Here is an 11492-nt window from a genome sequence, read left to right as displayed (position 1 = left end):
GACAGGCATGAGTGTGCACCCAGACGCCCGCTGAGACACGGCCCCCTGCACACGTGGCCACGCTCCCACGATGCCCCATGCCCAGCGGCCTCCTGCTCGCGCTCCGCGGCTGACGTCAGCCCTTGGCCTGGTACCCGGCTGTGCTAATGACACACGGCAGCTCATTGCATGCGGGCGGTGCGCAGGGACTTGGCTCCATTCAGATTTTCAGCTCAACCTACACGGAGGCAGCCGCTGGGGCTGGGGTCAGTTCCTGGCACGCCTACGGGGGCAGCCTGTGCACGGAGCAGCCCTCCCCACGCGGTGCAGCGCAGACCCCCCCACCCCAGGCTGCATGGCAGACACACAGGGCAGGACGCAGGATCGGGTCACACAGCCCCTCGTGTCCGTCCCCCCCAGTCCTACAGGCCCATGTGCCGGCTGCAGGGCGGGCCTGGCGCGGCCACAAAGGGCAGGAACCGCCGCCCGGGCCAGCATGGTGCCTTTGTGGCCGGCCGGGCGGCGGGGGGACGTCAGGCCACGGCTGTCAGGGTGCGTTTTCCGCCCCGACCCTGAGCCCCTTTGCCGGGGGGGCCGGAACACGGGGCTTTGTCCGGGAATTAATGCCACTTGTCGGGGCCTTTTCTCTCGCTGCTGCCGTGTGAGATGGGAATTGGCAGGTCAACAAGCGGCGCCAGCCACTCCAGCCCAGCTGGGCTCTGCGGGGCGCGGCAGGCCGGCAGCCTGCGCCCTGCGTGACAGGCGGCAGGACAGCTGGACAAGGGGCTCAGCCGCTCCAGTGCCGGCCAGGCCGGGCTCCCAGCCATGCCGGGGCACCCACAGCGAGCTCCAAGGAGTGGGATTCAATAGGCAAAGAATAGCCCTCGGCTGCAGCCGGCCTGACTGTGCAGGGGGGCCGGGGGGGGGGGGGGATTATCCTGGAGCACAAGGGGCTGGGTCGGGTCTGCTCGGGAACAGAGTCTGCGGGGGCAGGACTGGGGCCTGGGATGGGATGGGGCAGGGGGACTCGGGGAGATGGGGCCCAGGGGGAGCAGCGATGGGGGAGGGGCAGCCAGCCCCCCGTGGGCACAGCCCACCCCGGGGAGCTGTGACACCAGGGAGGGAGGGAGGGTGGATGGCAGCCCCCGGCAGTAACCGGCCCCCCCAGGGCAGCACCCGGCCAGCGTGGGGGAGGGGCGTCCACGAGGCTCTGGGAAATGGCTCAGCGTCGCTATGGAAACGGGGCCGCTGGCACTGTTCCCGTCCCCGTCCCCCACCGAGGGGAAACTGAGGAGCGAGATGAGGGCCTGAGGGGGCCCCGCGCCGGCCATGCACCCCCCCGCCCCCCCAGGGCCTGGGACTGCGCACAGCCCCTCGTGTGGACGAATCCACACGCTGGACCGGCCCCATGGGCCCCACACCCCCTGCCCCGTGGCCCGGAGGGCTCCCGGCCCTGCCCTGCCGCAGCGCTGCCGTGGGTCGCGGCTGAGCCCCGAGCCGTGGCACCGTGCAAGGGCTGGAGGCACTGCGACCCCTGCCTGAGCCCCATGCTGTGCCAGGCGGGCAGCGCTGCTGCGGGTGCTGTGTGCGGTGGGCGCGCCAGGACAGGCCTGCTGGGTGCCCTGTGCATGCTGCGACTGGCTCTGGGGTGGCACAAACCTACCCCTCCCCCCGGCTTGGGATCGGCCCGACCCAGCCCCTGACCGGCTCCTCACCGAGCGCTGACCTTGAGCTGGGCTGCAGAGTTTGCTGTGGGGAGCCCCAGACCCTCTGATGTGCCTAATGCGTCAGTTGCCAGGATCAACCGCCCCAGCTCGCTGGAGCCGGTGCCAGGGCCAGGGGGCAGTGACCTGACCCCAACTCCCCTCATAGGCACCCACCCTGCTGGAACCAGTGGTGGGGTGGGGTGGAGTCTGGCCCCTCTGCCCCAGAGGGTGGGGAGCTGTGCCAGGCTGGGGGGGGGGCTTCTCCCCAGGGGCCCATTAGAGGCAGTTTTGGTTAATTGTTGCCACCTGCTTCCTCTGGCAGTGGCACCTCCCCCCCCTCCCAGGGCTGGGAACAGGGGCAGCTAATTGCTCCTAATCGCTGCCGGGGAGGGGAGGGGCCGCCCTGGGGCTGCAGAAAAGCCAGAGCTAGAGTGATAGGAAAACAGCTGGAAAGCGGGGGGGGGGGGGCCCAGGGATCAGCTTTACAGGGTGCAGGCGAGGGCACCGTGTGGGGCAGGGTGCAGGGAGTGGTGTGAAGCTGTTGGGGGTGTGGGGCTGGGGCAGTGCAGGGTGTGTGGAGTGGGGCTGTGGGAAGTTGGGTGTGTATGTGTGTGTGGCATGGGGCTGTGGGCGCTTGTGGCTGTGTGGGGCTGTGGTGGGGTATGGGTGTGGGGCTGTGACCTTGGGGGTGTGTGTGGGGTGTGGGGCAACATGGGGCCGAGAGGCAGTGTGGGGCTGTGGCTGGTGTCTTGCTGTGTTTGCTGGGTTGGGGCTGTGCCCTGAGGGCTGGTCCTTTTGACTCACTGGCCCCCTGCCAGCTGCAGCGTCCTGTGGGGCCTGGGTTCCTTCCCTGTGGGGTGCAGGGCCTGGCCAGCGGCATGGGGCGCTGCAGCGTCTGTATCTCCCCTTCTGCCCCCAGCAGAGCTCCGGGCCCAGCGTGGGAAGGGCAGACCTGGATGCACCCTCCAGGCAGCTCGGTGCGTGAAGGACCCCATTTCTAAGGGCTGGGCCTGGAGCCGACTCTTGCAGGGTGGGGCATGGCCACTGGGTGGGGGCTACCTGCCCCTTCCTGGCCGTGTCCCGGCAGGGGAAAGTGGGGGAGCTGTTTCCAGCTGCCTGGCACCTCTGGGGGGCATGAATGAAGTGTTGTCTCTGCCCTCCAACTGAAAGTGCATGAAGGTGGGGGGCCAGACCCCCAAGGGGAGCCCAGCTTTGCCAGCCGTGGGGTGTTCCTGTGACAACAGGGCTGCTTGGCAGCTGGGAAAACGGGGTTCACTAGGATGACTGATCTCCCCACACAGGTGGGGCCCATCTGGGCCACCAGCTCTGCCCCTTCCCATAGCATCGGTTTATGTGGGGGGCAGAACCAGGCCCCTCTCCTCCCTCCCAGCCCTGTGGGCCCTTTCCCACCCGCAGCTCATGGGTCCCTCTCCTGCCCCCCAGCCCAGCACCCCTCTGCCCAGCCAGCCTGGCTCTCAGACTTTCTCTCCCACAGCCAGAGGGTGGTGCTGTGAATTAGCTGGGTTGGGAGCCGCGGAGCCTGGGCTGTTGCCCCCTCTGCCCTGCCCCGGCCTGGGGGTCAGAGACTGAGGATCCAGGCCACCCCCACTACGGGCTGGAGGGAGGGGTCTGCGGTACAAGCATAAGGCTGGCAGCCAGGACTCCTGGGTTCCATCCCTGGCTCTGGCAGGGGAGTGGGGTCTCCCCTGCTCCCTGTGGTGCCCCAGCATCACAGGCTGGCCTCCTGCCCCTTCTGCACCAACTGAGGGTGCCTGGGAGGTAGGAGCACTGGGGCAGGAGCTGCTGCCTGGGCCCAGCACCAAGGGGGCCGAGCCGGGCCCTGTCCCAGCTCCTGACAGATGCTCTGAGTTCGCGGCTGGGCAGGTTGAAGAGTTCACGGCTGTGGTGCCTGCCCGTTGGCTCCCAGCCCTGGGAATTCCTGCCACTCAGGGTCCTGTGCTGCCCCGCACCTCCTGCAGAGGGGCTGGCAGCACTGGGACCTAGTGGGGCCTTGCACCGGCCTCTGGGGTAGGTGAGGCATTGAGCAGGGGGTGGGCGTGGGGTGGACCCCAAGGAGACCAGCCACCCCCACCTGGTATCTGCCCCACCACTGCCCTAGGCCATGAACAAAAGGCTGGGAGGTCGGTCCAGGCAGCAGAGACCCCCCAGCCACAAGCTGCTCCCCATTCCATGCAGTCCTGGCTGAGGAGTGGCCCAGATGGGGGGCAGAAATATAGGACCGGGGGGGCAGAATCCTGGTCTGGGGCAACAGACGGCTGGAGGTTCTGGGCCTTTCCCAGCTCCTGTGAGACAATCTCTGGCTTTTCTGCGGGGGCTGCTTTCTGCCAGCCCTGGGGCGGGACGGCCTGGGCTGCCTCTGGGAGCAGGGGCTGGCAAGGCTTGGCCAGGGGGACTCTGAAGGGGGCTGGCACTGGTGGATCTGGCCCCTGGTGACCGTTGGGTCAGTCCCCCCATCTGCAGGGCGAGCTGCCCCATGGCCAGCAGGATCCCCTCGCGTCTCCATGGCTGGCTGGCTCCGGCTCTGCCCGGGGAGTTCAGGGCAGTTGTGAAGTGCCCACCCCCTCCTCGGGCCACCCCCTGGGAGCCGCAGGCTGACAGCAGCGGCTTGGCAGGAGCTCTGCATTTCTTGGCCAGGCCCCTGCACCCGGTGGAGCAATCCAGCCGCCTGTCACATCCGCTTATCACCTGACACGCGGCCCAGCCCTGTCCCCTGGGGCTGCCGGGCAAGCGGAACCGTGCCAGGTACGGCTGTGTGGCCCAGGGGGGTTGTGCTCCTCCACTGACACCCCCCTCCCCCGGCTCTCCGGGGCCCCGTGTAACACACCCAGACCAGAAAGCGCACAGCGAGAGACGGGGCGCGGGACGGAACGGAGCAGGGCTCCCCCACGGCGCTGAGAAGTGAAGTGTCTCTCGCACTTGCCTGGCTGGGGCTTGTCCACGTGCTCAGGGTCTCCCTGCTCCCCATAGGTGGGTCAGGAAGGGACGTCCCCCAGCTCAGACTGGCAGGGACGGGGCGGGGGGGGGGTTCACCAGTCTCTGCAGCCTGGGATGTGAGTCTGGGTCTCTCAGCTGATCAACCCCCGTCCATGCCATGGGGCACTGGTGGGCATCCAGCCCTCCTGTTACCTGCTGCTGCACTCCGTGTCCAGGCTGCAGAGAGCTGCAGGATTTCAGTCCAATGCGGGCCTGGTGCCGGGCCGCTGGGTGGGGTTGGTGCCCGTGACGCCAGGCCGAGGATCCCGTGGTGCCTTCTGGGCTCTCGGGCAGGTCCGCACTGCAGTGTGGGCACCGGCTGGGACTGGCCACCTGCACTGAGTGCCCGGGTCAGGCGTGGTTGGACTCTGTTGGCAAGCGCCAGTCAGTGTCCGCACTGCAACACCCACAGGGCTACGGTTAGTGCGCTGGCCCGCACGGGTCTGTCTAGCCAGGCCGGGCATCAGCTGCCACGCTGGCGTCCCCGTGACGAGGTAGCAGGCTGCGGCTGAGCCGTCACCGTTTGCCTGGGAGGCAGGGTCAGGGCTGAGGGGCACCGGCAGAGCTGGGGGGAAGTCGGCTGCATCGCTGTTGGGGGCGAGAGGCAGCAGCTGCCCGGGACTCCAGCCCAAGGCTGCAGCCTCCTCCTTGTCAGGTGTGGGGCTGCGCTCAGCGGGGGGGATTGGCCGTCCCCCCTGCACGCCCCGTGCCACCGATGGCCCTGGCGCTCGTGTGTGACTCGGCTTCGGGCTCTGAACTCTGCTGCAGCCCTGGGCTGGGGTTGGGGGCTCTTGTCCCTGGGTCTCTCTGCTCCGCTGCCAAGGCCCCCACCACTTCTCGCACCATCTCAGCATCCCGGGTGCCCGAGACCCATGGCCCTGGCGGGGGTGGCCCCGCGATGGATTCCCCCGGGGCTGCAGCCTGGATGACGCCTGCCCTGCAAGGTGAGATGCTGCCCTGGCAGCTCTGAGGTGCCTAAAGGTGGGTCCGGGCCAGAGTGCTGGGCCCCTTTGTCTGGAGGTGGGGGCTTCGAGGCCGGAGACGTGCCGGGCCTCGGGCACTGCTGGGCAGGGGGTTGCTGGCTGGCTGGTACAGTGGGGACAGGACCCCGGGGTCACCAGGCCCGTGGCAAACCCAGCGCTCTGGGAACGTGGGCCGTCAATCCCTGCTCGCTACAAGCAGGTGGGACCCTGGGCCAGGCGGGCAGTGAGATGGTGTGTGCCCCCAGCGTGGCCTGTGGCACTGACTGGCCCTGCCGGCTAGTGGGGGAGCAGGAGGCCATGCTGGCCCTGGGCTCTGCCCGGAGTGGGGGGCGGGTTGCTGATCTTTGCTACACGGACAAGGCTGGAAGCTCCTGGCCATGCCTGGCTCCCCAGAGCTCAGGCTGTGCCCAGCCCCCCATGCCAGTGGGTGTGCGTACCTGATCATAGGGATTCCGGGGGCGTCAGTCAGTGCCAACCCCTGTGCGTGTCCTGGGGCTGGGCGTGTCTGTGGGAATGCCGGGTGTGCATGCGTGTCTGGGTCCTGCAGTGTGGAAGCGTGTCTCTGTGCGCTGTGTCTGTGGACAGGGAGCCACGTTCCCAGCCTGTGTCTGCTGGAGCCAGGGTCCATCCTGCTCCATGACCAGCGCCATTAGCAAGAGAAGCTGCCGTGCCGAGAGCTGGTGCCTGGCGGGGCCGGGTCCCTCCGAGCTGTTCTCCCTGGCGATTGATCTGGCACAAGAGCTGCTACTGAGCTGAGCGGGCTGGTAAGCTCCCACGGGGAGGCCGACCCTCTGTCTCCCCAGGAAGCTCAGCCCAGGGGGCCATGCAAGGAGCTCCACGTCCCGCTGGCGGTTGTCGGGCTCCAGGTGCAAGACCCGCCTGGCCTGGGGTCCTGCTGCATCGGCAGCGCGTCCTCCCCAGCCAGGCGAGCAGGCACAGCTTCCGCAGAGCGGCTCCGGCTCAGTGCGGCTCCGGCTCGGCCGCGCTCCGAGGGGGAGGCTGCCGGCGAAGGGGCCATTTGTTTTCGTTTGTGCCCCAGCTGGGCTGCCACGTTTATTAGGCGAGCGCTGATCTATGGCTGCCATCCGCCGGCATGCGGCAGGCCTCTCTGCAAAGCCTTTTATAAGCGATGCATTATTAAAAATCCCCTGCGCCATCCCTGCCGGGCGCGGCTCCGCGCGGCGCAGGGCGCTGGATCGAAGCTGATAAATATTTCAGGCCCTGAAATCGCCTCGCATTTTATTTTTTATTTCTCAGTCGCTCCCAGCCGCCGCCCCCCGCCCCTTATTTATTGGCTTGTTTTCTCCTCGGAGCTGCTGGCGGGGCCACGCCCAGCCCCAGTCTCAGCCCTGGGCCTGGCCCCAGACCAGCCGCTCAGCTGGGCTCCAGCCCAGAAACTCCTGGCCCTGAGGAAGGCCAGGCCCTCGGTGTGCGGCGCTGACACCAGCGAAGGGGTTTGGCTGGGCAGCTCCCTGGGCGCAGGCGCGGGAACCTCTCACCCTGGCCAGGGCAGCATTGCCACTCTTGGCGAGGGGTGTGCTCGGAGCACGTGGCACGGAGGCCCGGAGGACGCCTGGTTTCCTGGCCTTGCACTGGTCACATGACCTCCTGGGTGCCTCAGTTTCCTGTCTGCGCTGTGGCTGAGGCCGCCCCTCCTGCCATGGGGTGCGGTGCTGACGGGGGGTGAAGGGAGCTCTGTAACTGCAGCACGTTACCATCACAAAGCCGCGCTCCCAGCTCCGGCACCGTGTGTGTGTGTGTGTGTCGTCGTCGTCCCCCCCCCCCCCCCCCCCCGTGCTCCAGTGCCATCAAAGCCTCTGTTGCTGGGGAGGGCTCAGCCACGAGCCCGCCGGAGCCCCAGAGCCTTGGCTCCGTTCTGGGAGCAGGGGACGCAGAGCTCTCTGCCAAAGGCATTACGTGGGGGGCGTTCTGCGGAGGAGGAGACAGGCCCCAGGGCTGGAGGGGAGGCTGTGAGGGTGGGGGGGATCTCCGTTGTGCAGGGACGGGGGCCCGAGGGCTGGGACACTTCCTGTCTGCCTGTGCGTGCCAGTCCTGCCCCAGCTTCTGGGCATTTCCAGGCTCTGGCCCTCCAGGAGTGAGCGGGGGTCGGGTGAGGATGCCCATCCCTTTTCCGTGTCCCAGGCCCTGGCACGGGAACCACTGCCCCCCCCCCCCCCAAACGTCCCTCGTGTGTGCTGGAGCCCGGGCAGAGGCTCTGGGACTGCGATGTGGGAGTCAGGCCCCTGGACCCTGCCGGCGGGTTTGGTCCTGGGGGCAGGTCTCCTGCCCCAGCCTCTCCCAGCAGGGGCGCTGTGGGGGCGGGGCAGGCGCCCGGGCTGCGGGACAGCTGCCAGCTCCCAGCCTCTCCCAGCCGTGCGGCAGAGAACGAGAACAGCCTTGGGCTGCGGGTGGCAGACGGGGCAGAGCCGACGCGCGGAGGCCCTGCCGGAGGTTCTCACGCCCACACGTCCCTCAGTCCCGGCTGTGCCGAGCGGGGCCTGCAGCCTCCTCCGCGCTCCCGCCTCTGGCCCGCCCCTGCCCGCGGGGTCAGTGGACGACAGCGCATCCATCAGTCCCGGGCTGGGCTGTCCCCTTCCCCGCGCTGCCTGGGAGCCCACGCGGGGCCGCAGATGCCAATTGCGGCCTGGTCTATGCGCGGCTGGAGCAGGACATTGCTGCCACTGGCACCCACGGGGCAGATTAACCTCACAGGTGCCAGTGCCGGGCAGCTCCCGGAGCTGCCGTCTGGCGTGGAGCGCGGCTAGTGGTGTGGCCGGGCTCCAGCCCCGAGGGCCCCGGGCTCGCTGGGCTGTAAGAGACGGGCCAGCGTCTCCTCCCGTGGGGTCAGGGGCTGGGCTGCAGACCCCTGCTCCAGCGCTGTGCTGTGCTCACAGCTGCGTCCACGCAAGGGCCTGAGCTGGGGCATCTGCCGCACGTCCCTGCAGCCCCAGGATCCGGGGCATGTTGCCATGGTCCTCAGCTCTGCCTGCACCTGAGCGTCCCCCCGCCTCCCCCTGGCCCAGGGCTAGCAGGGCCGTGGTGGTTCGTGGAAACCGGTGTTAACATTACAGGCTATCACCTTCAGGTGTAAGGGCTTTCCTGGTCCTGCCCACGGGCTCGGGTGCTGGGGCAGTCTGCAGAGGGCCAGCCTGGGGTGAGGTGGGCCTCTGCGCTCGGGAGCAGCCTGCTTTGTCTCCCTCTGTTTGCGCTGTGTGTTCGTGTTCGGGGGCTGGGTAAGACAGTCTGTTGCTGCCTTGCAGACGAGCAGGCTGGGAGTTTTCTCATTGCTCTGTGTGCGCCAGGAACAAAAGAGGCTTGAGATCAGGAGCCCCCTGCTAGTCCTGTCCTCTTCGTCCCCACGCCGACCTGCAGCCCTGCCGCTGCCCTCAGTCCCGGCTCACAGCTCGTCTGCCATCCCAGCCCCCCCAGCGCTGCCAGTGCCCCTCAGCCCCTGCCCAGCCCCCCCAGTGCCGCCGTTCCTGGGCTCTGCCGGGAGCTGTTGACAGGCTGGGAGCCGCTTACACGGCAGGGAGGCAGCGGAGGTCTCAGGGCTCCCTGCCAGGCGGCTCTGGACAATCCCCGCTTCTCTTGACAAGCTCAGCAGAGCCCCTGCGGGTTCTCCAGGGCCGGGGCTGAGGGAAGCTCCAGATGCCGCTCCATCACTCTTCACACTTGCCTGGCGTTTTCTTGGCGTGCTCACAGCTGTGCCCGCCCAGCGCCCGGCATTGCCACCCCCGGGACCTCAGGCAAGTTTCCCCCTTCCCCACCCCCACCTCAGCCTCTCCACCCCCCTCGCTGGAGCCCTCTGCCTGGGGGGGGGCTGGAAGATTAGCTGCAGGGCCCTGGTGTCCAAAGGGGCTGGGACTCCCCTGGCAAAGCCCCCGCACGGCCCAGGCGCAGCAGAGCTGGGGCCATCACGGTGCCATAGAGTGGAGGTGGCAGCGGGAGGCCTGGGGGGTCCGTTTCTGGGGGGACAGGTCCGGAGGTGGGGCCCTGTCTCCCTCTCTCTGCAGCTGCCCGGCACGCGTGTTGCACAGCCCCTGGCTGCTCGGTGGCCGCTCCTGTGCAGGACGCCCACAGCTCTGCAGCGCCGGGGGCACGGGCCCGGCTCACAGCGTGAACTGCTGCTGGCATCCGCAGGGCCGTACAGCGAGCACGCTGCTCTCAGCACGCTGCGTTTATGGCTGCTTGCAGACCAGCTGCGCCTGGCCCGGCCCTCGGCAATCCATCACCGCTCGATCCACGCCAGCCCCGCTCCTCTGAAAGAGCCTAATTGGTTCCTCAGCTCTAAGACCTGGCGAAGCGCCCCCATGCCAGCCCCGGCCTGGCCCTGCCCTGCCCTGCTGGGGGCGGTGCAGTGTGGGGCAGGGCGGGCCGCGTCCTGGCCGCTCCCATCCCCTGCCAGCCTCCTACTGCACCAGTGCTAAGCCTGCTCCCTGCCAGCACCCCCAGCCCTTGCGTGGTCCCTGGTCACGCGGGGGTGGGGGCAGGGTGCCAATGAGGCAGTGGAGGGGAGGATGGGGGGTGGAGCTGTGGCAGTGGGGGCTGTGCTGGGCATGCCACGCTGGGTGTCCAAGCGCGAATAAAGCAGAGGAAAGCGACGATAAAACACGTGTCTGGTTCTTCGCCCCACATCCGCCCCCAGCGCTCCCCGCGTCAGTCTGGTCTCCAGTCACCCCCAACCCTGCAGCGCCTCAGCCGCGTCCTGCTGCCTTGGACCCGGCCCCCCAGGCCCATGCTGGGTGGGCAGGGCAGGGCCCCATGCCAGTGGCCTGTGCACATTGGGGGTGCAGTGCCCCCGTGGCCGCCAGCAGCGGGCGGGGCTGCAGTGGCCATGTCCCAGCTGTGCCAGAGGGGGATACCCCATGGCCATGCCTTGCCCACGGGGGGGGAGATGATGCCCCGCAGCCCCTCTGCTTGGGGGGGCAGTGCCCCCCCTTGCTGCCTGCGGCGAGGGTGACGCGCTCCCAGCCAGCGGAGCGGCTGGTCCCGCGCCTGCGCGCTCCCTTCCCAGGCTATAATTTAGGGCTCTTGTCAAAAATCAAATTAGCAGCAGCAGCTGCTCGTGTTGTGGGGCCAGGCCGGAGCCGGGCGCCGTGTGCTGTGATTAGCTGCTCTGACAGGGCCCCGCACCCCACCGCATCCATCACACGCCGCCCGCCCCTGCCCTTCGCCGCCCGCGCGCACCCCATGCCGCCGGGCACGGAAGGGGAGGAGGGGCGTGGGGGGAGCCCGGTTTGCATTGCGGGGAGAGTCCATGTGTGACAAGCGCTGATGGGGACACGGGGCGGGGGCGGGGCTTAGTGGGATATAGGGGTAATAAGGTTAGCAGGGGCCAGTGAACTCCGCTGACCCCCAGCTCTGTCCCCCGCATCCCCTCCCATCCTGGAGCTGGGCCTCATCACGTCCCTTTGTCCATGTGCCCCTGCCCATCTCTGCCCCGCGTGGTGCTGCCAGCAAAGCCAGGTGGGCAGAGCTGGGTGGGATCAGTGGGGCTGGGCGGGCAGGGCCTGGTGGGCATGGGGCAGAGCTGAGTGAGCAGAGCTGAGTGGGTGTAGCTAGCTGAGTGTAGCCAGGCGGGCATGGCCATGGGGGTGTAGCTGGGTGGGTGTAGCTGGGCAGGCAGGGCCTGGCGGGTGTAGCCGGGTGTGCAGGGCCGGGCAGGTGTAGCCGGGTGGGCAGGGCCAGGCGGGTGTAGCTGGGCAGGTGTAGCCGGGTGTGCAGGGCCGGGCGGGTGTAGCCGGGCGGGCAGGGCCAGGGGTCTCCATGGGAATGCTGCTGCTGCGGCTGCTGCCAGAGGATGATGCTGAGGCTGGGCCGGAGGAAGCAG

The sequence above is a fragment of the Emydura macquarii genome, unplaced genomic scaffold, assembly GCF_026122565.2.
Source record: "Emydura macquarii macquarii isolate MOO-44397 ecotype Brisbane River unplaced genomic scaffold, CSIRO-AGI_Emac_v2 contig_527, whole genome shotgun sequence".
Lineage (NCBI taxonomy): Eukaryota > Metazoa > Chordata > Testudines > Chelidae > Emydura > Emydura macquarii.
Note: the sequence above shows the minus strand (reverse complement) of the source record.